Raw genomic sequence first — 26,735 nt, forward strand, 5'->3', positions numbered from 1 at the left:
AAACATTGTCACACTGTTTTACCCTCACCTGTGTTGTTTGAGTAGTGTTATAAACCAAAAAAGAAAAACAACCCTTAAAATTTTACTTTTAATATTTAATTAAAAATTCAAAAAATAAATACTACAAAAATGCAAGTAGCACCTCCCGGGCATTTAGAATAGGGGAATATTGTCAGGGAGTTAGGTAGGATGTTTGGACAGTGTGGTGTAGCAGTCCTTACCCTGACCCTAATGATTCCCTATTAGACCGATCACCTACCTAACAGCAGAGGTTGGCACCCTAAAATTCGATATGGTACCCCCGCTGAACGCCGGCAGTCCCTTATAGTCCTTGCATCCCCGTGCTTCCAACCCCATACCAACAAAACCCCCAACATGCACAAAATAGAACTGGTTATCTATGGTCTCGCTATGTTGTGTCTAGAAGGTCTCTAATGTTTGAAGGTCATTCAGTAAAATACCACAAATGTATATACAACCCCTTCAGATGCAGACTGGAGGTGCAATATACAAAAAATGGGGGGGGGGGGGGTCCTTAGAGATCATAGACAGTTAATTTCAAATTCAAAAAATGGATCACAGTGCATCACTTATCTGGTTGAAGTAACTTTCAGTGTTGATGTCCCTTGCCCGTACGTGTTTCACCCCCTCTTGTTATAGGGAGCTCATCAGGGGACCATGAACAAGAGTGGGCCATAATAGCTAAGGAGATGAGTGAGTAGCGTTATGCCCGTGTTAAAGGGAGAGCTGGCATTTGGCGGGATGATCCATGGTCAATGCAGTTTCGGCTAGCTGACCTGGGTGCCCTCCAACCCCTCTTATCTCCACATTCATGTGTACTGTCGATTTATTAAATGAAAATTAAAATTATGGTTATGCTTCAAGACAAAACTTAATGGACTTGTAACCATAAGATTGTTGATATTTTTCCACAATTTTGGTTCTCAAGTCGTCGGACAATTCTCTTATTCTCTTTCTGTTTTCCATGATTAGTGTAGAATGTAAAGATACACAATGCAAAGATTTAGTCAACTTTTCCCCTTGTTATTTGGTTTCAGGTATGAGTTTCATATTGTCCACACTTGTTACTTGCCACATGTGAGTTTGAATGTGCATCACATGCTTGAAACAAAGTGGTTTACAAACAATTTTGTCCAGTCCATTGTTGGGGATTTATGTGAAATGATGTATTTCTTGTCTTGCCTGTTTTTTTTGTGTGGTTCCAAGGCATAAAAAGGAAATAAATGTGTATAACAAAACATGTGTAATTACAATATAATTTTCTATGCAAAAGACTTCATTTTCTGGAACAATTTCAAGGGTGTCAACACTTTTGGCCATGACTGTACATGGTTACATGACTTTAAATGCTGACATTGGTCTAGTATCCAGCAGTAACTGTGTTACCACTAAAGAGTATGTCATAGATGGAGTATCAGTCCTAAATATTAAAGCATCTGCTGTAGAAAAAAAGCAACCTATTACCACCTGTCAAAGGTGCAGCTTTCAGTCTTTCAGTAGCCTAGCTACTACAAAAATTGTTGAAGGTATCTTCTACAAATCTGGAATCCAATGCTGTGGTGTTCCAATCCTACCATTTCTTAGCTTAGGTTTGCTTGACATTGTCTAAATCTCCAAGTTAGTTCCTATAGCATCATTACTAGTAGTTCAGTATTACACCACAAATGGATACAAGATCTCCTCTACTCCCTTCTTATTTCCTCTTCCCACAATAGCATACAAGATTTCTCCTGCGCATCACCCCTACTCTGGAAGTCGCTACCACGACAGTTTTCCAAGCGATCTGTAGCATCACTTGGAAAACTGATTGACAGGTTGGTCACACTTGTCAAACATAGTGTCCAGGTAGTAAATAGTAAGTTAGTCTCAATCCTACGAGATCATTGGGGTAACATTCATTACGAGGTCAAGAAAAAATGCGTACAGGCCTGACACACTTCTAAGAAGAACTACAAAAATGTGCAATTTCCCTCACGTTTAGATAAAAAAAATTGTGACATGTACAGTAGAATGGCAAAAATCTGAAAATGTATGCAACCAATTAAGGTGTCTTTGATGAATGTATTGATTAATTATTAAATTAACGATAAGTAATTAAATGCTGTATTGTCTATATGTGGAGAGAACCTCCTGGTCAAAAAAACAATTATTTTTATAACCAATATGCAAATTGCCTCCTCAGAGAGGAAGATGACTTGCACTCTATAGCGCCACCTATTGGAAACAGCAATCATATCAGTCATTATTGACCCTTTAACAAGTCTTGCCATATGACGTACAATAAATCAGAATTCGAAAACCATAACATTTCTTAGTGTTTGCAAACTATAGTGTTCATATGATGCAGTATCTTTCCAAAATCTACTATTGCATGTTAATGACTTAATCACTCTACTGTACAGCCCTGTGCCATAATTAAATTGTGGTAACTATGTAATGGCAAATCCTTTAACTTCTGGAATTAGAGATAACTCCAATACCAGCTGTTTATGTAGATGCCTATATCAAGGAAGAAAGATTCATCTGCTACACTATCTGCCTTGTGCCACAATTCAGTATATGATAGAAATGATAAAGTGATCATCACATTTACTAAGACTGGAAAAAAAAAGTTTGAAGAGTTTCATTCAACCACCAATGTTCAAACACTGTTCAAACTACTGTATTTGTACAGTGAGGAGGAAAGAGGGGCTCAAGACCAACATTCGAGTGGGGTTCCATCATTGGACATTTATAATCTATTCTGTGTACAGGTGATAAATGACTATTAACATACTCTATGGAAATAACATTTAATGTTAAATACAACAGGTAGAATATGGAATAACAATATTATGACATTGTACTGTGGAATTTCAGGTTCCAATCTGCACTAAAAAGCGTTTGGCTGCCTCAGCTATATACAGACTGTTTTCTCTAAAGCAAGAGCCACGTAAAGGGACTCTGTCACAAGGTTTTTGCTACCTCATAAGAGAGCAGCATAATGTACGAAAAGAGACCGATTCCAATGATGTATCACTTAGTTTACTGAGTGCTACAGTTGTGAGTGACACATCCAGAGTCCTTAGATATAGCATGAAACAGAGCTCAGAATGATGACACCCAACATCACATCTTGACTCCTATAGGGTCAACAAACAAAATTAAAGATTATCAACCATGCATTACACATAACTATATGCCTGAACTGCCATAAAGTAAGTTCCTATCATTGCCCTAAGGCCACAATCACACATTCAGGTTTTTGATTCAGCTTTTGAAGCCAGAAGAGAATTCAAGAGAAAGACAAATCACTTTCATAAAATCTGTTACTCAAAAATTCTGGCTTAACAATTATTAAAAAAGCAGCAAAATGTTGGTGCAATGCAAGGCTTGTAGCTTACGATATACTCATGACATTTTCCCCAGCTCCCGCAGAATTGGGATGGGTTCATGGCAACCCTGCTAATCAAATTCAGAATGAGTAGCAGCGTTTCTTACACCACAAATCTGGAGTAACGGAAATGCACACAACTTGTCTGACGCTCCTGATTAATTAGAAGTCATGCACCTCTTAATGAACGGGGTGAGTCTAAATTCAGCACTCCTCCTCCTCAAAACCGATGTAAAACACCAATCTTAATGAATCAGGGTCTAAGTCTCTTCTTTCCTGGCTTTGACATGGAGAACTGAATTGAAGAACTTCAGCCTGGAAGTATACCCTCATAGAGGAGTCTGTATTATCACCACTACCTCCAGGACCTACATACTATTTATATGTGTGATTACTACCCCGCCATGTGCTGTATGACACAATAGAGGCTTTGTAAATATAGCAAGGGCTGCACGTCCCTACAGAATAACACAGGCACATAAGAGCAACAGTATGCTGTGTCTCCTCCATATTGTCCTTCCTCATTACATGTCATTCTAGGGCTAGATACCCATGACATTTTCCCTAGTAACCATGGAGACAATGGGAAAGAGGATGATGCTGCTCAGCACAAAGAGACGGCCTCGTTTGCTGAAGAACATTCTAAACACATCAACTTGCCGGAGAAATGAACACAGATGCATGTAACCTCCTCAGACCTCGCCTCACACATGTCTACACAAGGGCTGGTCTGACTGAGCTCCACGTCTACCGGAAGGTTACTAGAAACTTCCCCAATATTCACACAAAGTATCTGGAGAAGAAGCTGAGGGAAGGGCGTGCACAGAAGTAATCCTCCCTCTGGCTTTTCAGAATCTCACCCCTGGAGAGGACGCCTGTCCCCCTCACAGCATACAATGTCTGACTGGGTGATGTCTCCCAGCTAAGTCGGCAGCCCTTCATAAACCGATCAGTCAACAGATGGAAAATATCAGCTTCATTAAGAGAAACCGTGTGAAATCCAGATGATATCTAAAGAATGGAGCACGTACCTCGTGTATTCCAGAGCTGGACATAAGGGGCAGGGAAGACCCCACTAACTAGAACTAGTCTTCAATGTTCTCTTGTACATACACCAAGCCAGGGAAGAAAGCTGGAGCCCGCCCATGGGGTGGTATTAACAAAGTCAATGAGGATGGCCCCCACCGTATGGGTTTCCTTAAGCATGTGTGCACCTTTGACGTAGAAAACAGTGATTTCCACACAGGTATTAGGGCACAATTAATTGATTACATGACACTATATTGCAGGCTGCTGTTCTCCTGATCTTTCTATTATCTCCAGCATGTCTTCTATTCTCATTGCCTTCTCATGCACATTCAAATTGAGCGCTCAGTGGGCGTCCCTTCTAAGTAGCAGCATTATCAGAAAGCTAAGTGATTCACAACTTCCCTCCTTTCCTCCCCCACCAGCCCTCCCAGCAGCCAGCAGCATGTCCCCCCCTTCCCGGCAGTTGTTTCACTTCTTGAAGTCTGTGCAGCCTGTGACTAGAGATAATTCCAGTGTGCTGGAAAGCAGATTGCGTTTATAGTGAGAGACTGCAATGCAAAAACTTTTATGTCAAGAAATACAAAAGTATTCTATGAGTGAGACCTTTATTGGTTAGCCAAAATAATTTTGTTTGCAAGCTTTCAGAGTAGGAAGGCCACTTCATCAGACATTTTTACAATTGAATGCCTGAGACAGAAGCACAACATTTCAATCATATAACAAGTATAACAAGTTTAAAGTCTTAATACTGATTGTCATTTTAAGATCTACAAAGCCAGAAAGATCTGAGAATTTAAGCTGCCAAGAACTTTCAAGTTATTGACTTAAGGACTCAATCTCACGGCACCCATACCTATAAAATGTTAGAAAATAGGCAGATAATGATGGACCTGTGCCTCTTTTCAACCTTAAAACAATGAATTATACACAGACTAAAATCGGACAAATCTACCAATATTGTCTAACTGTCTAATGTGTATGGGGGTCTCCCACATCAATATCTGTTGGGGGAGATAAGGGTTGGCAAGTTTGAATTTTAAAGCCCAATGCTATTGTTATTCAGGAGATTCAGCTCTTTTCTTTGAAAACATATTGAACATTTGGCTGTACTGAATGTTCAGGTGTAAGGTGTAGTCAATGATAGTTTGGCCAACAGCTATTTAATGTGTATGAAGACCTTAATGCACCACTTTTTTTTAACAGCCTTTAGCTCGATCTTGAGCCGTGGCCACTTGTTGGATGTAGAAATATCGATCTTGTGCAAGCCTAGATAGGTCTGCCAGAGTCTTCTCCACCATTATCTTGATAGCATGACGCCATGGGTTTGCTGATCTTCCACTTGCCTTGTTCCTTCTATTATTCTGACCATGATGCCCTTCTCCAGTAATTGCTTTCTTCGTATGATGTATCCACAGTAAGCAAGCTTTAGCTTGGTGATCTTTGCTTTGAATAATACATCAAACTTGATTTCTTCCTAAATTGATTTATGTTTTCTTCTTGCCATTACATGTTTTTGATAATATCCCTCTCTAGCACCACATTTTGAAGGCGTCGATTCTTCTTCTGTATTGTTTCTTTATCATCCAGTTTCCCATCTGTATCTTACTACAGAAAAGCACAAACTTTGCACAAGCTGTGTCTTCATTGCCAGCGAAATGTTCCTCGATTTCAAGACCTTGTCCAATGACTTCACTGTTGATTTGCTCATAGCTATTCTATTGACTTCCGATGTTGTCACTACATCGAGTGATCATTGATCAGAGTAGGTTGACGTTCTTTACAACTTCCAGTGCATCGTAGTTCAAATGTGTCTCAGTCTTACCACGCAGTAGTCAATATCTTTGTCTTCTTTGTATTGAGTAACAGTCCCATGTTCACGCTTTTCATCTTGACACTCCATAATAAGTCCTTCATTCCAGCTACACATGTTACTATCAATGTTGTCTCATCTGCGCATTTAAGATTGTTGATGATTCGTCCAGCAATTTTGATTCCTTCTTCTTTGCCTGCAAGTCTATCCTTCTTAATTAATCCGAATTATACACCCCACCAAACTTACTCCAGATTCCTAAACTTCTAAGGCTGGTTTCACACTTGCGTTTTGATCTGCAGCATTTTAAAAAAAAAACGCATGTGGTGAAAAAACGCATGTAATGCGTTTTTGCATGCAGAAAAAAACCGCGGCGTTTTGCCGCGTTTACATGTGTTTTTTCCTGCGTTTGCGTTTTTTAAACGCATGCTGAGAAGTGTGTGACAGCTGCCAATCATCAAAATCAACTAGAAAACCCACTATAAACAGAAATAGCTAGGGTTAGGGTTAGGGTTAGGGTTATGGATAGGGTTAGGGTTAGGATCCCTAGGGTTAGGGTTAGGGGTAGCTTTTTATTAGAAGAATGTCCTGGTCACCAGGTCACTGATAAGCCACCCCCCACCATCAAGGTGATAAAGGGATCCAAACCCTAACCCTAACCCTAACCCTGACAAGCCAACCCCCAACAACAAGGTGATAAAGGGATCCAAACCCTAACCCTAACCCTAACCCTACCCCTAACCCTAACCCTAACCCTGACAAGCCACCCCCCACCATCAAGGTGATAAAGGGATACAAACCCTAACCCTACCCCTAACCCTAACCCTACCCCTAACCCTAACCCTGACAAGCCACCCCCCACCATCAAGGTGATAAAGGGATCCAAACCCTAACCCTAACCCTACCCCTAACCCTAACCCTAACCCTGACAAGCCACCCCCCACCATCAAGGTGATAAAGGGATACAAACCCTAACCCTACCCCTAACCCTAACCCTGACAAGCCACCCCCCACCATCAAGGTGATAAAGGGATCCAAACCCTAACCCTAACCCTACCCCTAACCCTACCCCTAACCCTAACCCTAACCCTGACAAGCCACCCCCCACCATCAAGGTGATAAAGGGATACAAACCCTAACCCTACCCCTAACCCTACCCCTAACCCTAACCCTGACAAGCCACCCCCCACCATCAAGGTGATAAAGGGATCCAAACCCTAACCCTAACCCTACCCCTAACCCTACCCCTAACCCTAACCCTAACCCTGACAAGCCACCCCCCACCATCAAGGTGATAAAGGGATGCAAACCCTAACCCTACCCCTAACCCTACCCCTAACCCTAACCCTGACAAGCCACCCCCCACCATCAAGGTGATAAAGGGATCCAAACCCTAACCCTAACCCTACCCCTAACCCTAACCCTAAGCCTGACAAGCCACCCCCCACCATCAAGGTGATAAACGGATCCTAACCCTAATCCTACCCCTAACCCTAACCCTACCCCTAACCCTAACCCTAGGGATCCTAGGGATCCATAGGAATTGGCTATTATGTTGACCTGGTGACCACAACATTCTTCTAATAAAAAGCTTTGTTCAATGTGGACACCCCAAGATATACGGTATTGCTACAGAGTACTAAAAATATAAACTCGCAGAGTATTGACTGTCATATAGGGTTAGGGTTAGGGGTAGGGTTAGGGTTAGGGTTTGGATCCCTTTATCACCTTGATGGTGGGGGTGGCTTGTCAGGGTTAGGGTTAGGGGTAGGGTTAGGGTTAGGGTTAGGGTTTTCTTGTTTTTTCTTGTGTTTAGGGTTAGGGTTTTCTTGTTTTTTCTTGTGTTTTCTTGTGTTTTTCTGTAAAAACGCATGCGTTTTTAACGCAAGCAAACGCATGTGCTTAAAAATGCATGCGTTTACATAGACAGCAATGCATTTTTTTGCCGCGAATAAATGCATGCGTTTTTTTGTGGCAAAAAAACGCCGCTAGAAATTACTACAGGTTGCATTTCTGCAACTAAACGCACGCGTAAAAAAAACGCATGCGTTGCCGAAAACGCATCAAAACGCATGCTAAAAAATGCATGCGTATTTAATGTTAAGTATAGAAAAAAAAACGCATGCGTTTTTTAGCGCTAAAACGCAGCGGACAAAAACGCAAGTGTGAAACCAGCCTAAGTCATCGCATCTATTACTTCTCCATGTGGAACAAAAAAGCACAGTTTTATTATTTTGGCATTTCTTTTTTATATATCACCCGATCCACCCCATATACAAATGTTTTGTTGTTTCATCATCTTGCACACGAAGCAGTAATTCATTTGTAAACTTGAGCGATGAATAGGGCTCTTTATTCTGAAGCTTGCAAATATGATTTTTTCTGGTTAGTCAATAAAGGCGTCACTCTTAGAATACTTTTGTCTTTTTTTTTTTTTACATAGAAGTATTTACACAGTAAGAGATTAAACATGGAGGAAAAAAATGTAATGTAAGCTCAGCTTTTGTAAAGGAATGGACAGCAAGCATAAGAAATCTTGCTGTTGGTAATAACTGTATATAACAGCTAATTTGTTTTTTTTTGCAATAAATAGAATTATGATGGTACTTTAGAAACATAGCTTAAAAATCTGCAAATATATACTGTATTTCATGACACACATCTTATAACTTACTCAAGTATTGCCCAATGCTCTTCAATTAAATATTTCAGTATCGTAGTAGTGGATCTTCATTTTTTACTTACATTGACTACTCAATGATTCTCCACTTGCTACTCACTGCCCTCTAATATTATAAGAAAGTCACAGAAATATGTAAGTGACATATCTGTGACTCCAGCTTATTTACTAAAGGGATCATGTCACCAGGATTGTGCACAGTAACCTACAGACATTGTCAGGTCGGCGCCATTATACTGATTACAACGATACCTTGGTTGATGAAATCCGTCATGTGGTTGTTGTGTAATCTTTATTTGTAGTTTTGAGTTAATGATATGCTCGTGCTCCGGGTGGGCCTGTAGGGGGGGTCTTCATTTGGTGCTCTGCTTAGACATTTACCAGTATGGCTTCTGACAGGTCACTGCGCACTGAGTGATCTGCCCCCTAGTTTACATACTGAATATTATATATATGTAATCGAAAAACAAATCCCCTTCCGTACTGTGCATTTAATTATTCTTTTTGATGGTATCCATAAATTCTTTAAAAAAAAAAAAATCAGTTTGAAAATGGCGCCAGCTATCTGTGATGCACAGCCATATTGGCGTAACGGCGCTGTCGGGGTGACTTACGGGTATCCAGGACAGGACTAATACTTATGTGAGTAAGAGGACATATGGGCTATGGGGGATAATGCATATTGAAGCACTTTCTCTGCACTAGACACTTTATTTAATAACTTGCTGCAAAAAAACAATATTATTTTGCTCTTAGGATAAACTATTTGGCACTCTGCACTTTGATTAAATATTATCTAATGAGCCATATTGCATATAGCAGCGTTTTAATGGAAGATTTGGTATTTAGTATCCCCTTGGCTCTTCCATTTTTGCCTGGTTTACCCTCAGTAGTTTTATGAAATTTCCTTGTCTTGTTTTATTTTTATATTTATGTTAAATAAACTGATGTTGTTATAACACATTTATTTGCCTATGCCTCTTTTTCACCTGCAACAGGCATGGTGTATATGAGAAGTAAATGTATGTAGAACAGTGTTGTGTTCTCAGAAATTGGCTACTGTGCCCAAGATGATACTTTCAGATGTCAAGACATTACGTTTTCCGTTGTATGTTAGCTTCAGTGTCAGAAATTTGTCTCTTCCTGCTATGTATAACTGACTGATCACCTCTCCTACACCCCTCTGTGTGGTTAGCTCTGCATGGGGGAGGGTAACAGATTACAGCAAGAAGTGGAAGCAAAAAGCTACAAATTTCCTTTGACCACATACTATTTCCCCATTATTAACTATTTAAAATCAATTTTAATCTCACGGCTTAAAAATTTGTAGAAGTCCTCTTCAGCTTCAACTATGTGAAAGGAATTCATGTAACATCATCTGACGTTCTTATAAGATATACAGCATGTTCTAGTTCTAGCAGCTGAATGTTTAAGCTACTGGTCATGGACACTTTACCCACTGAGATACTTATTCCTGCAGTTATAAAGGAGACTTTATCAACTGGGAAAACCATTCTAGTCATAGGAATAAATATTTAAAAGAAAGCTAAAAAAAAAATGCGGTTAAATGTAAACATATTTGTATAACATCGGAACATTAGACTCCATGGGTCCAAGTAATCAAGACCGTCATTGTTCACCTCGATCTTGATGAGGGGGTGTGCTGGAGTCAGACGCTTCTGATTCATGAAGAAGCTTGGCATGAAAACATCAAAAGTTACGAAACTCTGAGTTGCACCTAAATTTTGCAACTTTTCAAAGCTTTTATGACAAAATTCTGATGCATTGAGACCTATGGCTTTAAATACCTTGTTTTGTGGTTTTGTCACATTAAGGATGCCGAGATTCTAATGTGAACAGCTCTAAGACACAATCTTCATTTTAGGTGCTACAATGAGTACTCCAACAGAAAAGCACTGTTATCGACCTTGAGGAAGACGCTACGGGCGTCGATACGCGTGGGTCACAGCTACGCTACAGCCTGCCAGATATCCACTGAACCAACGCTGCTAGGAGCCCTATTACCGCCTAGGTGTTAGGTAGGGTGAGTTAATATGGGACCTGAATACTAGGGTCTAGGCAGCCACACGGTGCTCACTATGCCCCTAAGTGTATTTTAGGTTTTTCTATCTGTAGATTTTTTGTTGTGGGACATAGAATAGTAAAGGGTGTATTACTTCATCTGTGTTATTACATCGCACCATTTAATGCCCGTGTGTTGCATATTTTTGGTTCTGTGTTCCATGTATATATCGGCTGTATAGTGGCTATTTGCTATGTTACAATTTCTATCAATGATCTATATGGACCCTTTACCCCAGGTCATACTTTTAGGGGGTTGTTTTAATATGTTTTTATGTCTTTGTGTGGAGTTTCTTGAATAAAGCTGGATTTTGTATAAATTCTTATTTTGTGGTGATCCCAATTTGTTTGCATACACTTGCTCCTTTTTGATTTTACTGAGTACTCCAACAGCTGCAATGGACAGTTCCTATTCCGGGAAGCTGAAATATCCGATCATTTACTCAACTCTGGACCTTAAACCATATTTACATGTCCACCTTTTTAATGTACAATTCATGAATCGGAGATGGCATCTATATGTTGTGCATTATGTCAAGGACCCATTCTTTGACATATGAGTTTGGTGCATACCAGACTCAAACATATGCCTGCTTTGGTGTGAGTATTGCAATAGGCTTTCATAGGTACATGTTATATAGACAAAAAAATAGGTAGAACATGCACGCAAAACTTAGACATGTGAATAGAGCCTTACAAAGTATAGGATTGATTGACAGGTGCATAACAATTATGGTTGTAGGGGGTGTGGAGGAGGTGACCTCATCGAGGCCAGCATTATTTTCAACTGTAGGTGCATCCTTGAATGCATTGCCAGTTGAAAACTATTGTGGAGTAGAGAGCCAATTGCTCCCAGCTCTGCACTTACTGTACAGCTAGTGGTCTATTAAAGGCGTGCAGCTGCACAGGATCCAGCATCACGTGGAACTAGGGCATGAAAAAAGTTCACAGGGAAAAAACCTTTAAAAATTAACTTTTATTGAAAAATGTCTAAAATAGACCCATTGAGGGTGAAAAAAGTGCAAATGTGCAAAAAGGTTCAGAGCACTAGTGAAAGAGGGACATAGAGCAGGGAGATAGTGTAACCTCACACCACAAAGGGTATAACCCAACTACAGGGGTAGGTGCCAAACACATAGATGCAACAATTGGCGCTACCACTCACCCCTCAACAGTCCAAGAAGGTGACCTAGATGGAAAACAAATTGAAGTTGATGGTGTACCTCATGAACAACACTCTAATTATAGAGAAAAAAATATATATATTGATGAGGGATGTGCACATAAAGAAGCACAATGGCAAAGACCTACAGCTGAAGGGATAAACAACTAAGGGACAGTGGTCATTACACTGTGGCAATGCCAATAAAAAACTATGCCTAAGCTATTGATCTGTACGAATGCTGGACTAGCACAGTGCTGGAAATGGTGCACCCCTCCTCAAGGCTCGATGTGAGGAGGGGTGCACTATCTCCAAACCTAGAGCCTGCTGAACACCTTCCTACTTGTGGAGGTTGGCACCCTAAATTTGATGAGAGATGGCACCCCCACTCATGCATTGGCTGACTCTGAGCACCCCTAGTTAGCCCTATCATAAGACGTATAGGTAGAAAGGTCACACTATATCATATATCTACGTATATACGTTGAGAGGGTGTAGGGCGGGGGAGCCAGGGAGGTAGCCATGGCCGACAGCATTCCCTGTATCACTCCCTGGACCCCCTCCTGCATAAGTTCACATTTCTCTGCTGCAGTACCTTGTTGCTGTCTCTCTGCGCCATCTGGACTTGCCAGGTACGGGGATGTATTCCTCACAGACGGTTCCGCAATAAAGGAGACACACTCTGGCTTAACTTCAATGTTAACTCTTTTACTCAGCACAGCTTGTTCAAATACAGACACTTCAGGTATCAAAGTCAGTACCTTCTTCTCTGTCCCTGCTCTGTCCTCTCCTTCTCTATATTCAGCCCCGGCTTGAACCGTATATTCCAGTCCTGCAGAATCTATTCCATCCGGAATTCTTGCCTCACATGGGGGAGTCCTACACCACTTCGCCCCGGTTCTAAGAACTGCCGCCCAGGCAAAAACCGGACACATCTTGCTTGTAATGACCATGTTGACTTGACTTCTCTTTTAGTAGTGACAGACATCTATAAGCTACATCCGCAGCGCTTCCGTTCTTCTTCCTCCTTGAGGAAACTTTCATGTTGCTGTACTATGCTGGGCCCCCTTCCTTAACGTTGCAGGACACAGCGACTCCTGGCTAGGCAGCCCTGTGAGCTGCATGGGCGCCCAGGCCCTGACTGACTAAAACCAGGAAGCCTAACTATTCTTATGCCACTGTGCCCCTCCTACTCTAACTATATGCTACAGTGCCCCCCTGTAATGGCCAACTATGGACACTACGCCCCTATCACTATACTGGGCCTGGGGAAAAACTTTCCCTATAAACAGTGTGCATGTAAATGCATACATGAATGTACAGAGCAATACACCTAGAGTGTAGCAGTACGCTTATACACGGTGGTAATACACTTTATGTGTAGCAGTATCACCGTGTATAAACACATTAATAACATACATTTACACGCTTAAAGGGATTGGGGAGAAAAAGGGAAGAATAACATATTTACATCCCCAACAAGGGAAAAGCTGGTTCCAGAAGGAGTGACGTGTGGGCTACCCTGTAGGGTACAAAACAGGGTACAGTATACACTGAAATATGTGTTCAAAAAGTGAATAAACGATGGTCTATGGAGCACTGACATGATAGAGGACAGTCCCATACATACAGCAAGTATACACATACGAGGGGCACTCTTTAAGGATTTCCCCTGACCCACTTCTAGTTATCACAGGATCCTGAAACTGCACATGTGTAATGATATAAGTCTCTATAGGTTACATGCCAATTTGCAACTCAGAACTGATAACGGACTAGATTTTACAGGTGCTGAAGTGGTGTGAGGTTTGATAATGGACCCAGTGGTATACAGAGCAGTCATCAAGTTCCTTTACTAAAGGCGGCACACCAAAGGAGAAGTTCGATGAGATGAAAGAGGTTTATGGTGATGATTCCCCATCATATGATGTAGTCAAGAACTTACAACGTAAATTCAAATGTAGTCGGACTACAGCAAACAGATGCAATTCCAGGACAACCCCGCTTTGCTATTGATGAATACAACATCCAGCAAATGGAGGTCCCCATTTTGGAAAATCGCTGCGTAACAATTTGCCACCTAGTCCAAAATGTGAAGATTAGTGTGGAGTCCATGGAAAAAATCCAGGTATTCACTCAATGGGTTCCCCGGCTGCTCACACCTTTCCAGAAGCAGGAACGAGTCAAATGATTTCAGGTTCTATTGACGATGTGCCATGGAAACCAGAAGGACTTTTTCAACAGACTGATCACACAGGATGAAAGCTGGGTCCATCACCATGATCCTGAGAATTAAGTCCAGTCGATGCAATGGAAGCATTGTGACTCACCGCAGCCAAAGAAGGCATGTGCACAACCCTCAGCAGGCAAGGTCATGCTCGCAGTATTTTGGGACCAGCACAGAGTAGTATTGATGGATGTCCTAGCAAAGGCTACCATGATCAGTGGGGCATACTATGCTTCGCTGCTGCGGAAATTGCCAGACGCCATCAAAACTAAGAGACGTGGCATGCTCACCAAAGATGTCCGCATTCTGCAAGACAGTGCACCAGTTCACAACTCACATGTTGCCCAAATGGAAGCATGCTCCTGTGGCTATGAAATTTTACTGCATCCCCCTTATTCATCTGATCTTGCACCATCGGACTTCCACCTCTTTCCAACAATGAAGTTATTTTTGAAGGGCAAGCATTTTAGAGATGATGGTTTCTCTGATTTCTGAAGTCACAATATGGCTTTGGGAGCAACCTGTCGACTTCTACAAGCGAGGTGTTTACAGTTGCTTAAAGAGATGGGAAAAGTGTGTGTCCCTAGGTGGCACCTATGTAGAGAAGGACTAATAACTGTGCCAAGTGTCAGTGCTCTCAGTCCACAGGAAGGGGGTGAAGGGAAATATTTAATGAATGCCCCTTGTATAAACAAATGAGAGAAAGTGCAAAAGTGCGGCATAGAACAGATAGCTATTAACCACAGAATATGAAAAATAATATATACTTAATGAACATTCCCAGGATAATGGTTTGCCTTAGACGATGGAATGAATGCCAAAGTATTAAATGAGTGTATATGCTATTTCCCAGCAGAAGAACAGTGTGAGCAATCTTATGAACAAAAATTGCTTGGTCTCAGAATGACAACCTTTTAAATCCTTGTGAGGAAATGCAGCATTAAGATTGAGACCAAGTTACTCATCTTTAGATGATACTGCTATAGGTAAAGGTTAATGTATGGGGGCCACATAGGGGACATTGGTAACGTATGAGGGCCACATAGGAGGACATTATTAATGAATGGGGCCAACGGTGGGGGGCATTGTTAATGGGAACAAAATAGATTACTTTTATATTGTGGGTCACAAAGAGGGATGTTACAACTTTAATGCACATATGGTAAATTAGCCGCCAAACTTTTACAAATTATTAAAATTATTTTTGTACCGTTATTTCCATGAAACACAAAGCTGTTCTTTAATGCTCCTTTTCATAGAGATATTTTTTTTTGTTTTATTAAGGGTAAAATATGCAAGTATAGAAATACAGTATTTAAATATTCAGTTCATTGTTAATCTTGCAAATTCACACTAACATAAAATGTTAGAATGGGTTCCCCACCTACAATAGTTGCTCTGTTGCATACATGTTTTTTTGCTCATACAGCCATAGTTACAAGAAAAGTCAAATCAGGGGCATGTATGGTTGTTATACAGTGTTCTACAGTGGGTCTTTGTTAATTCATAGCTTCTGTATGGTTGCTGTTTTGTATAAATTTGTGCCATCTGCCTAGTAGACGTTACAAGGAAGCTATAGAGTAATCGTTGTTTTAATGTTTAAGTCAATAGTACAGAGGAAAATAGCCCTGCTATGTGTAGCACAAGCAATCAGATGATCGTAGCTTCAAGTAAGGGAACCTGTCAGAAGGATTGTGCTTAGTAACCTACAGACAGTGTCAGGTTGGCGCCATTATACTGATTAAATGATCCCTTGGTTGATGAAATCCGTCTTGTGGTTGTTTTTATTTTCAGTTTTCAGTTAATGATATGCTCATGCTTTGGGGCGGCCTGTGGGGGTCTTCATGTGGTGCTCTGCTTAGGTTTTTATATGTATGGCTTCTGACAGATCCCTATCTTAGTGGAGACAATTTTTCTTTTCTCTAGCAAAATGGCGCCGGCGGTGGCGCTTAGGCAGTAGCATCTATCGCATTCTGAATTATGCTACTGCGCAGGCGCTGCCAGCACCATTTTGAGGAAAAAAAAATTTTTTTTCTATATGACATGCTCCATAACGTAATGGTACATCAAGGGATGCTAAAGCTTAATAAGTTACATTACTTGTTATTTTAAGTACATTTAATCTTTTTTTTTAATTGAACAAACCCTCTAACCCTATATGACCTTAGACTTATCCATACACCCAGGTTGCCAGGTACTTACCGACCTTGGAAGTATGGATACGTCTAGGCGATTTTGTGATCACAGAGGCTGTGTATGCTCGATCGCCGCCAGGTGTCAGCTAATTATGATTGCTTACACCTGTCTCTCATTACCAGGAGCGGTGCTCATACCACTCCTGGCACTTTAACCTCTAAATGCTGTGATCACTGCGATTGCAGCAGTTAGCGAGCAGGCTGAAGGAAGAAAGCCCTTATGCCCTTGGATCAGAGGCCCTGCAACGTCATAGTGGGGTCCCAATCATTGCTATCGTGACCCGATATCGTCATGACGACATCCAGATCACCAGGCACTAGGAAGTTAGTTAGATCATGCGAAGTGCATGATCTAACTAACTTGTGTCTGCAGGACTGACAGACTATAAGGTATAGGAATACTCCTGCATTGCTATGCCTTATAACTGTGATCAGACTGCAGAAAGTGAAAGTCCAATAGCGGGCCTAAAAAAAGTGAAAAAGTTGTAAAAATACATATTTTTAAATAATAATAATAAAAAAAGAAAATACACTGCTCAAAAAAAAAAGGGAACACTTAAACAACAAAATATAACTACAAGTAAATCAAAGTTTTGAGAAATCAAACTGTCCCCTTAGGAAGCAACACTGACAATCAATTTCACATGCTGTTGGGCAAATGGAATAGACAACAGATGGAAATTGTTGGCAATTATCAAGACACATTGAATAAAGGAGTGGTTCTGCAGGTGGGGACCACAGACCACATCACAGTACCAACGCTTTCTGGCTGATGTTTTGGTCACTTTTGAATGTTGGTTGCGCTTTCACATTCGTGGTAGCATGAAATGGACTCTACAGCCCGTCCAGGATGGCACATCAATGTGCTCTGTTGCAAGAAGGTTTGTGGTGTCTGTCAGCGTAGTATCCAGAGGCTGAAGTCACCAGGAGACAGGCTAGTACACCAGGAGATGTGGAGGGGACCGTAGGAGGGCAACAACCCAGCAGCAGGACCGCTACCTCAGCCTTTGTGCAAGGAGGAACAGGAGGAGCACTACCAGAGCCCTGCAAAATAACCTCCAGCAGGCCACAAATGTGTATGTGCCGGCACTTACTGTTAGAAACCAACTCCATGAGCATGGTCTGAGTGCCTGACATCCACAGATGGGGATTGTGCTCACAGCCCAACACCATGCAGGATGCTTGGCATTTGCCACAGAACACCAGGATTGGCAAATTCACCACTGGAGCCCTGTGCTCTTCACAGATGAAAGCAGGTTCACACTGAGCACATGTGACAGATGTAACAGAGTCTGGAGACACCGTGGAGAGCGATCTGCTACCTGCAAAATCCTTCAGCATGACTGCTTTGGCAGTGGGTCAGTAATGGTGTGGGGTGGCATTTCTTTGGAGGGCCGCACAGCCCTCCATGTGCTCACCAGAGGTAGCCTGACTGCCATTAGGTACCGAGATGAGATCCTCAGACCCCTTGTGAGACCATATGCTGCTGGGTTCCTCCTAATGCAGGACAATGCAAGACCTCATGTGGCTGGAGTGTGTCAGCAGTTCCTGCAAGATGAAGGCATTGACGCTATGGACTGGCACACCCGTTCCCCAGACCTGAATCTGATTGAACACATCTGGGACATCATGTCTCGCATCATCCACCAACATCACGTAGCACCACAGACTGTCCATTAGTTGGCGGATGATTTAGTCCAGGTCTTGGAGGAGATCCCTCAGGAGACCATCCACTGCCTCATCAGGAGCATTCCTAGGCATAGTATGGAGGTCATACAGGCACGCAGAGACCACACACACTACTGTGCATCATTTCTTTGTCTTGAGGCATTTCAACTGAAGTTGGATCAGCCTGTAACTTCATTTTTCACTTTGATTTTGAGCATCATTCCAACTTCACGCTTCCATGGGATACTAGTTGTTATTTACTCTGATCATTTTTAAGTTTTATTGTTCTCAACACATTCCACTATGTAATGAATAAAGATTTACAACTGGAATATTTCATTCATTGATATCTAGGATGTGGGAATTTAGTGTTCCCTTTATTTTTTTGAGCAGTGTATATTGTACCCATAAATAAATATTAATATGAATAAAATAAAAGTACACATATTTGACATCACCACATACGAAATGATCCAACCTATAAACCTGTCCCACTAGTTAACCCTTTTAGTGAACACCATGAAAAACGGCAAAAAATGATGCTTTATTATCTACCGCAAAATAAAAAGTGGAATAAAACAAGATCAAAAAGAGTAATGTACATAAAAATGGTACTGCTGAAAACGTCACCTTGTCCCGCAAAAAAAGCCGTGCATATGTATAAATATATGTGTGGTCAATACATAGGAGTGGCACATGATTTATTCATTCCAATAACTATGTAAAGTACCAGGTAACATCCATTCAATATTAAAAAGGGTTCTAATAAGTTAATGTAGTCAGATTATGGAATGCCCAAACTCAAAAGATAGTAATGGCAGACAATATGTTACCATTTAAAAAAGAATAGAGGATTAAATAACTATGTAACAGTGAAACTGCATACCTACAGCTCTGGCAAAAATTAAGAGACCACTGCAAAATGTTCAGTTTGTCTGATTTTTCCCTTTATATGTATATTTTTAAGTAAAGTGTAAATTGTTCTTTTATTCTATTAACTGACAACATGTCTCCGAATTTCCAAGCAATACATTTTGCATTTTTTTCTGACAAAGAAAAATAGCAAAACAAAAACAAACAAACAGTGCTTTCAGACCTCAAATACTGCAAAGAAAACAAGTTCATAATCATTTAGAGACAACAATACTAATGGTTTAACTCAGGAAAAGTTCATAAATCAATATTTTGTGAAATAACCATGATTTTTAATCAGGGTCTTCATGCGTCTTGGCATGCTTTCCACCAGTCTTTCACACTGCTTCTGGTGCAAAAATTTAAGCAGTTCTTCTTTGTTTCATGGCTTGTGACTATCCATCACCCTCTTGATTACATTCCAGAGGTTTTCCATGGGGTTCAGGTCTGGATATTGGGCTGCCCATGACAGGGTTTTGATGTGGTGGTCTCTTAATTTTTGCCAGAGCTGTACATGGTGAAAATGTAATCATATAATTTCTATAAACACTGGGAGCTTTAAAAAGAAAGTTGCAAAATTATGGCCTCGGCATTCAGTGCTAAGATAACATAACAGAACTTTATTAGCAAGAACCTGTCAGACTACTACTGATATTATCATGTTGCCGCTGTTACACTGATTAAAATGATACCTGAGGTGAAGAAATCTGTCTTGTGGTTCTTGTATAATCAGTGCTAGAAGTTTTCAGTTAATGATATATCTGTGTTTCGGGGCTGGACTGTAGACAGAGTCATATCTTCCTGCTCGAAACCAGAGAAATCAAGGAACGACTTGCGTACAGGCTGCCCCGAAACACAAACATGTTCCTCATCATAGAGACAGATAGACTGTTTGTGTTGTGTGCAGGTCTTTAATTGGTTTCTCTGGCCTTGAGCAGGAAAATAAGACTCTGCCTACAGTCCTGCCATGGAGCATGGGAATCTCATTAACTGAAAACTTCTAACACTTATTATACAAGAACCGCAAGACAGATTTCTTCACCACAGGTATCATTTTAATCAGTGTAACAGTGCCAACATGATAATACCAGTAGTTTACTTAGCAAAATCCTGCTGACAGGTACGCTTTAACTTGTAAAGATACACTATAAAATTTCCATTCGTAAGACAGCAGATGTCTAAGCAGTAGTCCAGTTCTATCCATTCACATGTCAGCATATCCTCGGAGATGGACTCCATTATTTCAGGGATATGTTGTCTCAGAATTTTCAGATTCTGTGGCTGGAGGGGAATCAGATACAATGAGTCCTTGATGGAGCCCCACAGAAAGAAGTCAAAGGGTGTTAGATCTGGCGATCACTGAGACCACCACAGCATTATAGACTCTACTTATCAGCATATGCTAGCACTCGGCTGGAAAGAAGTGGACTACCGCTGAGACATCTGCTGTGTCACCAATGAAAATCACTTTGAACATTTGTAGGGTATGGATAAAATCTGGCTGGAGAGATAGTTTGTCTTTTCATGTTAATAAATTTGTTCATATTCTCTCAGTTATGAATACAGATGCTATACATTTACACCATCCTTTTTTAATCAACCTTTATGTACAGTATATTTTAAAGGTAATCCTTTGTTTTTGCATGTAAAAAGAATGCTAATTTTCTCATGTGACACATTTAATGCACATAAATATTTGTAAGCCTCATTCAGACAAATAAGACAGTCTCAAAAATGCATCAAATCTATTGCACGTGAATGTAACCCTTGCTGCAAATAACAAGAAAAGAACGAGATTACAGATACACAACGTACAACTGAATAAGGCCACTTTCACTCTGCAGAAATTTAGAGCAGATCTTTCCATGATAGTTTTCTCTCCTGGTTTTGGCTTACAAATACTGATCTATGAATGAGGCATTACTGCTGTTGTGCTGAGCTCCTCTATATGGACAAGGGAAGTCTGACTGTAGGGGGCGCTTGGGAGCGCTGACATAGCAGGTGTGATCCAGAGATGTTAACAAATCTCCAATACTAGGTTTGAAATCCTTGTCATCACAGATGACAATTACCTAGTTAACTATCAAGCGTGTTTCGCAGAGCCAACCCAGTCTGTCTCCAGTTTCTACACACAAAGCAGTGAGCCTTACATATTCATATACGACCCCGCCATGTGCTGTATGACACAAGAGAGGCTTTGTATATATAGCAAGGGCTGCACGTCCCTACAGAATAACACAGGCACATGAGAGCAACAGTATGCTGTGTCTCCTCCATATTGTCCTTCCTCATTACATGTCATTCTAGGGCTAGATACCCATGACATTTTCCCTAGTAACCATGGAGATGATAGGAAAGAGGATGATGCTGCTCAGCACAAAGAGACGGCCTCGTTTGCTGAAGAGCATTATAATCACACAACTTGCCGGAGAAATGAACACAGATGCATGTAACCTCCTCAGACCTCGCCTCACACATGTCTACACAAGGGCTGGTCTGACTGAGCTCCACGTCTACCAGAAGGTTACTAGAAACTTCCCCAATATTCACACAAAGTATCTGGAGAAGAAGCTGAGGGAAGGGCGTGCACAGAAGTAATCCTCCCTCTGGCTTTTCAGAATCTCACCCCTGGAGAGGACGCCTATCCCCCTCACAGCATACAATGTCTGACTGGGTGATGTCTCCCAGCTCAGTCGGCACCCCTTCATAAACCGATCAGTCAACAGATGGAAAATATCAGCTTCATTAAGAGAAACCGTGAGAAATCCAGATGATATCTAAAGAATGGAGCACGTACCTTGTGTATTCCAGAGCTGGACATAAGGGGCAGGGAAGACCCCACTAACTAGAACTAGTCTTCAATGTTCTCTTGTACATAAACCAAGCCAGGGAAGAAAGCTGGAGCCCGCCCATGGGGTGGTATTAACAAAAAAAGCAAGAATGGTCCTCATCTGACGTGTCTCCTCACCTCATGTCACTCCCTTTTAAAGCTACAATTGCTGACTACCTATCTCATGAATTTCCCTGATTACACCTCTCTTATAAGAGGACTCAAGTGTTATCCCATGATCCTACCTCAATTAGTCATTACTGTGACTCGTCAAGTTTTACGTGTGCAGGAAATGTAATGTGATGCTTCTGCTGCCGCTTTTTCGTACTACATTAGGATGCAATGCAAAATCACAAACGTTTCCATGTTTATGCACTGCTGTCAGGTTAGTTTGATTCTAGGTTACTTATTCACAAAAACATTTTTTTCTTTTTCTTTAGTCAAAGCAAACTTTCTGATATTTACTATAGTCGCAGATTTAAAATCCTTTATTCATGCAAAGAATTTATTATTATTATTATTATTAATAAGAAAAAAAATCACATTTACTCAGGCTGTTGCTTGTCAGACCTGTTTGTGGGTGCTTCATAGGCTATTCCAACATTAGAGGTGTAACTTTTGTGGCTGCTGATGATGCTTCAAGTTACTCCATTGTCCAACTATACACTATTATTGTAGATTCATAGGATGTGCAATAAATGTCTTGAAAGTGGGGATTTCTACTGCTGGAACTACACTGATTAGAAACCATACAGAAATGTGAGAAGAAGTGGGGGCAAGGTATAATAAACTCAGGGCTGCCGCCAGTAATTTCTGGGCTCCATAGTGGCAACATTTTTCGCCCCCCATGAAACTCTTCCCAGGTTCCAACCCAGCTCTGCCTCCAACCCTTGAACCTTCCACAGTCCCACTGCCCACTCATAGAAAAACTCCACATCTGCACCACGTCCAACCAATCACACATCAGTTCCCATCTAACACCAGATCACATACATAGTTAGCAGCTTTTGTTTTGGCTAAAAGATTTTTTTTAAGCTGCCACCATGACTAGGTAGATTTTTTTGGCCGGCCCCTACTCTACTCTAACCTATTAAATATTTGTTAAAATATCCAATACTCTTTTTAGGTATATTTTTATTTATGTGTCTTTAAGGGAATGTGTCACATACATTTTTTAAAATACATACATAGTAACATAGTAACATAGTTTTTAAGGTTGAAGGAAGACTTTAAGTCCATCTAGTTCAACCCATAGCCTAACCTAACATGTTGATCCAGGGGAAGGCAAAAAAATCCCATGTGGCAAAGAGTAAGCTCCACATTGGGGAAAAAAATTCCTTCCCGACTCCACATACGGCAATCAGACTAGTTCCCTGGATCACCACCCTAACAAGGAATCTAGTGTATATAATCTGTAACATTATACTTTTCAAGAAAGGTATCCAGTCCCCTCTTAAATTTAAGTAATGAATCACTCATAGTCATTACAACATCATACGGCAGAGAGTTCCATAGTCTCACTGCTCTTACAGTAAAGAATCCGCGTCTGTTATTATGCTTAAACCTTCTTTCCTCCAGACGTAGAGGATGCCCCCTTTTCCCTGTCTCAGGTCTATGATTAAAAAGATCATCAGAAAGGTCTTTGTAGTGTCCCCTCATATATTTATACATTAACATAAGATCACCCCTTAGTCTTCGTTTTTCCAAACTAAATAGCCCCAAGTGTAATAACCTATCTTGGTATTGCAGACCCCCCAGTCCTCTAATAACCTTGGTCGCTCTTCTCTGCACCCGCTCCAGTTCAGCTATGTCTTTCTTATACACCGGAGACCAGAACTGTACACAGTATTCTAAGTGTGGTCGAACTAGTGACTTGTATAGAGGTAAAATTATGTTCTCCTCATGAGCATCTATGCCTCTTTTAATGCATCCCATTATTTTATTTGCCTTTGTAGCAGCTGCCTGACACTGGCCACTAAATGTGAGTTTGTCATCCACCCACACTCCCAGGTCTTCTTCATTGACGGATTTCCCCAGAATTTTAGAATTAAGCACATAGTTATACTCTTATTACTTCTACCCAAGTGCATGACCTTACATTTATCCCCATTAAAGCTCATTTGCCATTTATCAGCCCAAGCTTCTAGTTTACATAAATCATTCTGTAATATAAAATTGTCCTCCTCTGTATTGATTACCCTGCAGAGTTTAGTGTCATCTGCAAATATTGAAATTCCACTCTGTATGCCCCCTACAAGATCATTAATAAATATGTTAAAAAGAAGAGGGCCTAATACTGACCCCTGTGGTACCCCACTGCTAACCGCGACCCAGTCCGAGTGTGCTCCATTAATAACCACCCTTTGTTTCCTATCCCTGAGCCAGCTCTTAACCCACTTACACATATTTTCCCCTATCCCATTTATTCTCATTTTATGTATCAACCTTTTGTTTGGCACCGTATCAAAAGCTTTTGAAAAGTCCATAAACACTATGTCAACTAGGTTCTCTTGGTCCAGTCCGGAACTTACCTCTTCATAGAAACTGATCAGATTTGTCTGACAGGAACGGTCCCTAGTAAACCCATGTTGTTATTGGGTCATGAGGTTATTCCTCTTCAGATACTCCAGTATAGCATCCCTTAGAATGCCCTCCAGGATTTTACCCACAGTAGAGGTTAAGCTTACTGGCCTATAATTACCGAGTTCAGTTTTTGTCCCCTTTTTGAATATTGGCACCACATTTGCTATACGCCAGTCCTGTGGTACAGACCCTGTTATTATGGAGTCTTTAAAGATTAAAAATAATGATCTATCAATGACTGTACTTAATTCCTGCAGTACTCGGGGGTGTATCCCATCCGGGCCCGGAGATTTGTCAATTTTAGTGATTTTTAGACGCCGACATACTCCCTGCTGGGTTAAGCAGGTGATACTTAATGGGGAATTTTTGTTGTCATTGATCATATTGTCTGCCATGGAATTTTCTTGTGTAAATACTGATAAAAAAAAGTCATTTAGCATATTGGCTTTTTCCTCATCCTCATCCACCATTTCCTCCAGACTATTTTTAAGGGGGCCAACACTATCATTTTTTAGTTTCTTACTATTTACGTAGTTAAAGAATATTTTGGGGTTATTTTTGCTCTCTCTGGCAATGAGTCTCTCTGTCTCAATCTTTTCTGCCTTGATTTGCTTTTTACAGAATTTATTTAATGTTCTGTATTTATTTAATGCCTCATCGTTACCTACTTCATTTAATTCTCTAAATGCTTTCTTTTTGTCTCTTATTGTGCCCCTTACAGCTCTATTTAGCCATATTGGTTTCCTCCTATTTCTAGTATGTTTATTCCTGTGCGGTATATATTGTGCACAGGTCCTATCCAGGATGCTAATAAACGTCTCCCATTTTCTTTGTGTATTTTTAAGTTTTAGGATATCGTCCCAGTTAATTGCACCAAGATCCTCTCTCATCCGTTGGAAATTTGCCCTCCTGAAGTTTAGTGTCCTTGTAACCCCTCTACTACACATCTTATTAAAGGATACATGAAAACTTATTATTATTTTGTGATCACTATTCCCCAAGTGACCCCCAACCCTTATATTTGATATGCGGTCTGGCCTGTTGGTTAATATTAGGTCTAGCAGTGCCCCCCTTCTTGTTGGGTCCTGAACCAATTGTGAAAGGTAATTGTCTCTCATAGTTGTCAAAAACCGATTACCTTTGCTGGAACTGCAGATTTCCGTTCTCCAATCTATTTAAGGGTAGTTGAAGTCCCCTATAATAATGACTTCTCCTTGAGTCGCAGCTTCATCTATTTGCTTTATGAGGATATTCTCCGTTGCTTCCATTATTTTTGGAGACTTATAACAAACCCCTATCAGTAATTTATTATTTTTTTCCCCCTCCCCTTATCTCCACCCACAGGGACTCTATATTTTCATTAGATTCACCTATATTATTACTAGAGATGAGCCACCTCCCTAGTGTTCGGGTTCGGTTCGGTTCGTCAAACAGGGAGATGTCGAACCCTATTGAAACCAATGGCAGGCAAACACAAACACATACAAACACATGGAAAACACATAGAAAACACCTTAAAAGGTGTCCAAAAGCTGACAAACTGCTCAGAAGACACAACAAACACATGGAAAAGTCACAACTACATATAGTCATGCGAAAAGAAAAGAGGTGGAGGAGTAAAAGGAGGAGGAGACACAGATATAGGCATGTCATGCCATTCTAAAATCAAGAAAGGCTGGAGTAAAAATCTAAACTCACTCTACCAACACACAGACGTCTTGATAAAAAAAAAAAAAAAAAAAATATCTTTAGGTAGAATGGCGGCGGCTCCATTCAGAACACTTACTTTAGAAGACGTAGTGGTACCCCGTTGGGAGTTGTGCCAAAAAATGAACCCAATACATTCAGACTAATCCACCATTTCTCATATCCAAGAAGCAGGTCAGTTAATGACAACATTGACGCGGAACCAAGTACAGTACTATGTACTGTACCTCCTTTGACGAGGCAATCAGGCGGGTCAAGAAGTTGGGAAGGGGCGCCCTAATGGCCAAAACAGACATTGAGGGGGCGTTCCGGTTACTACCTGTGCCTCCGAATAGTGTCCTCCCATTGGGCTGCTTCTGTGAAGGAGCATACTACATAGATCGCTGTTTGCCCATGGGGTGCTCCATATCCTGCTCACTATTTGAGGCGTTTAGTTGCTTCCTCGAATGTGTCGTC

At 40.9% G+C, this 26,735-nt stretch overlaps 1 protein-coding gene across 2 annotated transcripts in view; it reads right to left on the minus strand.

Annotated features, from left to right (window-relative positions):
* The window catches only part of AGPAT4 (1-acylglycerol-3-phosphate O-acyltransferase 4), a 182,309-nt gene extending 160,225 nt beyond the window's left edge, over nt 1-22,084 (minus strand). The window contains exon 1 of one of the 2 annotated variants that reach the window (XM_077292801.1): nt 21,957-22,084. The gene's annotated coding sequence lies outside the window, so the exon portion shown is untranslated. Of the gene's footprint in view, nt 1-4,425; nt 4,555-21,956 lie in introns of those variants that run through there. The other variant, XM_077292800.1, reaches the window with a different exon arrangement.
* Nucleotides 22,085-26,735: the final 4,651 nt, after the last annotated feature.

Source organism: Ranitomeya variabilis, chromosome 2, assembly GCF_051348905.1.
Source record: "Ranitomeya variabilis isolate aRanVar5 chromosome 2, aRanVar5.hap1, whole genome shotgun sequence".
Classification (NCBI taxonomy): Eukaryota; Metazoa; Chordata; class Amphibia; order Anura; family Dendrobatidae; genus Ranitomeya; species Ranitomeya variabilis.